A 5,410-nucleotide genomic window follows, 5' to 3' on the forward strand; every position below is an offset into this window, starting at 1 on the left:
CCCCTGCTGCACTTGTCAGATTCTGTGCTGGGCACCTGCCCTGCACTACCTCTAGTGTGATGCTTTCAGTAAACTTTGGCGGGAGGTGTTAAAAAATGCCAGGGCCCAGAGAGGAGAGTGACCTGCCCAAAGGGATGCAGAGATACCAGCCAGGAGCCAACCTGAGGTCCTCCCAGGCCAACCTGCCTGTGCCCTTTTCCCACCGCAGGGTCTGCCTGGTGGGTCCACGCGCTCCCCGCCTGGGTGACCTTGGGGGAGGCCCTCAGGGTCTGGCCCGCGGGCTCCTCCTGGGGGCTGGGGGGCTATCGCGACAGCAAGGATGAGGCCTTGGCAGCCCGGAGGCGAGGCGGCCCGGGCTCGGGGAGGCCAGCGGGGGCTCCCGGGTGTCCTGGGCGGCGGCGGCCAATATTGACTTTGGTAAACACCATTTTGCACGGAGCGCAGGGCCAGGGGCGGGGGCGCGCTGACCCGGGGGGCGGAGGCAGCGGCTCCGCATTTAGACGAGGCCATTAGCGCCGATCGATGGCGGCGCCGTGCGCTCCGGCCGCCGGGCGCTCCCAAATGAAGGTTAAGTTTGCTCTGCGCCCCGGCGCGGCCGGCCATGCGCCCGCATAATGGCCCGGGCCCCCCGGCCCCGCGCGCCCAGGTGACGCCTAGGCCGAGGGGCCGCCCCGCAGGCCGGGGAGGAGCGCGGCGGGGGGGGGGGGGGGCAGATCTGCGCTGTCCGGGGACCCTGGGCTGGCTACCTGGGCCCCAGGGTGCCATCGTCTGTCCCCTGCTGGGCCCCCGGCGCGGCGGGCTTATCCGGAATCCGCTGGAAGGCATGACCCACTGGCGGGGGTGCCAGAGGGCTTGGGCTGCAGCCCGATCCCGCCAGAGCCGGCCAGGCAGGGTGCAGGAGCTTCAGGCTCATCCCAGAAAAGGTGGAACGGGGGAGAGCCTGTTTGCAGAAGGCAGGGCTGTGTTCACAGGGCAGTTGCCGCAGTTGCGGGAACACAGCTGGGCTGTGTGCATGGACATGGGTGTGGCTGTGCCCCGTGAGGACTGCGATGTGGGTCCAGGTGCTAAGGCATCAGGTTCGCATGAATCGTTCTTTGCTGGGAGTCTGCAGACCAGGCAGCCCCACCCCCTGGCAGACCAGCACGTCCTGGCTGTCCGGTCTATCAACACACCACCTCCACACAGAGAGCAGTTGTCATAGCTCAGAGCTAATGAGTGCCCCAAAGTGCCCAGTGCTGCGATGATGTCACATTCAATCCCCACTTCTTTTTTTTTTTTTTTTTTTTTTTTGGCCTGGAGCAGTTTCTCCACCAGAGATTGAACCCACGCCACAGCAGCGACCCAAGCTGCAGCAGGGGCAACCCGGATCGTCAACCCCAGAGCCACCAGGCAACTCCTTCACATCTCTTCTTTTCTCTGCACTTTACAAATGAGGAAACTGAGGCACAGGGGAAGCAACTCGCCCGGAACCACTGAAGTCAGTACGTGGAGGAACTGGGATTCACAGCGCGCTCTCCCACTGCACGCCGCTGCCGCTGCTGCTGCTGCTGCTGCTGGTGGTAAGCCTGGGGCAGGAGACTTTAAACACCAGATCCTGGGCAGGTGGGAGGTGAGGAGAGTGCTGTGAGCATCCACTCAGGTGGTTAAGCAGTGTTCTCTGGGCTCTCCTGAGATCCCCTTCATCTGCCACGTTCAGCTGAGCACACTGAGCTTCAGAGAGGCAAAGGCGGTTGCCTCAGCTTGTTCAGCAAAGTAGCATCCGAGCAGGGATGAACCCCCGATGGGCTGGGGCCCAGCAGTGTGCTGCTCGCTGCCCGTGGTGTGCGGTGCCACAGGAGGGGCTCTGGTTCTGGATGGCAGCCATCAGTGTGAGTGTGACAGGGTCACGGTGAGGGGTGGGCCGAGGGGTAGGGGGGATCGAGGCCCTCTCAGTCTCCCCACTGGGGAATGTGTGCCAGGCTCTCCCCTAGGATAAGAGCCTGGCCCTCTCGTGGCCCAGGTCACAATCAGAATACTGAGGGGAGGGACTCATGAGCTCTGAGCAGATGACCTGGGGCCACTGGAGAACTCATGGGGGACATGTAGTCACAGTGGGCAGCCCTGGGATGCCGTCTGCCCCAAGTGCCAGCTGTGCCCAGGAGGACCCGGGCAGAGGTTCTGAGGAGCCAGGGAAGTGGGTGGCCTTAGGTGGGGGGGAGCTGCTTCCTCTCTCCCTTCCCCTCCCTCCCAGCTCCCCAGCAGCCGCAATCTTGAATGGTCCTGAATAGTTTCAATTTAAGAGGCCCAGGCCCCTTCCCCTGCCGCCTCTGCCCTGGTAAATGAGTGACACATGAATGACACAGAGGAAAGGGACTTGGTGCCAAGCCCTGTGGGGGTTTCCTGATAAGGCCATGCCCCACAGAGGGCCCACAGCACCCTCTCGGAGCTCTGGGTGCTGACAGGCCACTATCAACGCCCCTCAGGTGTTGTGCCATCTGGACCTGAGCCTCTGCTCTCTTTGCATCAGGGTCCAGAGAAGCAGGACAGCTCGCCCAGGTCACGACACTGAATCAGAGGCTCAGAACCCAGGCTTCCTTACTCCCTGCCCTGGACACAGCCAGGCCTGACTTACCAACCAGCAGCTTCCCAGGCATGACCTCAGAGGGCCGGTTCTGGGCCCAGCTCCACCATTCATCGCCGAGAAGAACCGCGCCCCATCTCTGAGCCTCGGTTTATCAACTCTAAACCATAAAGAGGAAAGACACTTGGCTGGCAGTGCTCACTTCTGGGGGGCCAGTGTCTCCATCCGTCACTGCCACAAGCCTTTTACGAACAAAGATGTGACATTCTCCGTCCTAAAGTGACCTTGGAGATGTCTGGGCTGCTCCCCCAAGGTGAGTGCCAGCACTCCTGGGGGAGCGGGGGGAGGAAGGTGAGGCTTATCCGTGGTTGTCTCCCCCTGTGTTGTGGGAGCAGGAAAAGGAGCTTCTGGACCCCGAGCCCCTGAATCACTCTGCTCTCTCCAGAGGCTTCTGCAAATGAGCCTCAACACCCCCAGTGTTTTCCACCCAAACCAAGGAACTGAAGTTTTTGGAATCAGACTGAGTGAGAAAGTCATGAGTCCAATCGCCTGGTCATTTAAAGCCCAGAGAGGTACAGGATCTTGCCTGAGGTCACACAGTCAGCCGAGACTGAGGCCTGAGCTCATCTAACTCCCTAAGGTACCAAGGGTCGGTGACAGAGGCAGTGCTGTTCTCAGATGGCCTCCGGCACCTCCCAGCTGACATCAGCCACAACCTGCACCCACGGCCACCACCCCCCAGACGGTACCAGATCCTGGGCACCTGCGGGCTGAGGGCCTGGGCTGGGCTGAGCGCTGCAGGCCAGACAGGGAGGAGCCAGACACAGGCCTGGCCCTGAGGACTCACTGCCCCATGGAGGAGGGGAGAAAATGACCAAAAAGGAAAGGGGACTCCACTAAAGATTGTGCTGTACACCAGGGACAGACAGCGGTAAGCAGAACACATACGGTCCTGCCCTGTAGAGAAATGTCCTTTTAATGTCACGCCTAAGTGCAGGTGATGAGTGCTTGGAAGGGAAAGCTCAGGGACAGCGAGTTCCCCTAACGGGCCAGGGGATCTGGTCTGGGCATTGGGGAAGCCTTCCAGAGGCATTAACATCCACAGAAACAGGAATTCACCAGACTGGGGCTGGCCCGCCATCGGGGGTGGCACTCCTAGCAGTGGCATCTGTGAAGGGGAAGCCTCTTGGGAGGGAGGCAGCTGGGAACCTTCAAATCACTAGGAGCATCCCCCGTGGGAGGCATGATGGCCCTACCGTGAAAGGCAGACCCGGAGGAGCTGGCAGCCAGAGATCACACAGGTGCCTGCGAGGCACGAGAAGGAATTGGAATCTGAACCAAAAAGCATCAGTCAGCCCTGGACGGCAACTGCAGCACGGGCAGTGTTTTCAAAAGATCCCATCAGCCACAGTGTCCTGTGAGAGCAGAGAGAGAAGCCCAGCGAGGAGGCCGCTGGCACAGTCTGGGGGCGGATGACAGCTCAGACATGGCAGAGAGATGTGGGCCCTGCAGCTGGAAGGAGCACCCACACGCCCCTGTGCTGGTCCCGCTGGGGAGGTGACAGAGGGAGCAGGAGGGGTCAGGCTGACTCGGTCCTGGGGATGGGCCCCTGGCTGGCTGCGGTCACCGGCACAGACACCTGACCCCCACGTTCTGTTGGGAGGCTGTTTGTGTTTTAAGGCCTGGAAGGGAAGAGACTGAGTAGGCGGTAGGGTGTGCGGTTCTGAGCTGAGAGGAGAGAGACGTGTCGTGGCAGAGAGAGAGCAGACGTCAAGGCCACGGTGAGGCGGTGCGAGGAAAGAGGACGGCGTAGAAAGAAAAGCAGGATAAAGGGAAAAAGCCCTGGGGGAGGAGGACGAGCCAAAGGCCCGAGAGAAAGCCGCCGGAACAACAGAGCAGAGCCCCAAAGAGGGTTCGGACATTAACGCTCCAGGCCTTCGCACAAACTCCTCTCTTGGGCCGCTCCCACGGCATGTGGAGGTTCCCATCAGAGCTGTAGCCACTGGCCTACACCAGAGCCACAGCAATGCGGGATCCAAGCCGCGTATTCGACCTACACCACAGCTCACAGCAATGCCAGATCCTTAACCCACCGAGCAAGGCCAGGGATCGAACCCTCAACCTCATGGTTCCTAGTCAGATTCGTTAACCACTGAGCCATGAAGGGAACGCCTAAAATCCTTCTTCATCCAACCAGCCCGTGCCTGCTCTTTCAAAGGACAGCCGGATCCAGGGTCCTCCAGGAAGCATCCTTAACCCTTCTGCTCTGAGGAGACGAGGTCCTCAGGCTTCCCCAAGCCTCCTGGGCAGGAGCCCGTGGTGGAGGCAGCAAAGCTTTAGAGCTGGACAGGCTGCCTCCAAAAGCCTCCGTCCCCTCAGCTGTCAGAGGGAATCAGGACTCTGCGGGGATTCTGTTTCCCCTCAAGATCAAATGATATAAAGCATATGAAACCTATACTGGTAATAGGACTCAATAAATAGAAGCCGCAGCTCTCTTTGCTCTCAGCATGTTGTACTGATGTCTTTTTTTGTCCATTGCTCCTGATGAGCTCCTTTACCAGACAGGGTTTTACCCATCTCGGCCTCCCTGTGCCTTGGCATGGAGCCTGGCATAGGACCTGGCATAGAGTCTGGCACAGAGCATGGCATACTGACATCAGAGTGAAGGGATGCTTGGCGGGGACAGGACTTCCTGCAGGAAGAGGGCTGGAGCCAGGCTCTCGGGTCCCAACATGCTCCTCCCCCTCCATGCAATGGCAGGGCAGGGGCAGGGGGTGAGCTTGCCATGGGGAGCTGGGGACCACGTCTCAGCTGAATTTCGAGTCACATAACCTCTTTGACCTTCAGGCA

The 5,410-nt window shown here is 60.3% G+C and overlaps 1 long non-coding RNA gene across 1 annotated transcript; it reads left to right on the forward strand.

Annotated features, from left to right (window-relative positions):
* Positions 1–748: 748 nt before the first annotated feature.
* On the forward strand, positions 749–5,064 carry LOC106507664 (uncharacterized). Its single transcript, XR_014808665.1, has 3 exons — positions 749–1,076; positions 1,303–1,559; positions 2,507–5,064. It is a non-coding gene; the product is annotated as an uncharacterized LOC106507664 (long non-coding RNA).
* The last annotated feature ends 346 nt before the right edge of the window (positions 5,065–5,410 follow it).

Source organism: Sus scrofa, chromosome 6, assembly GCF_054392235.1.
Source record: "Sus scrofa isolate SSC_HxYL_T2T_F1_AM1 chromosome 6, Sscrofa_HxYL_maternal_Yorkshire_Landrace_v2.0, whole genome shotgun sequence".
NCBI lineage: Eukaryota > Metazoa > Chordata > Mammalia > Artiodactyla > Suidae > Sus > Sus scrofa.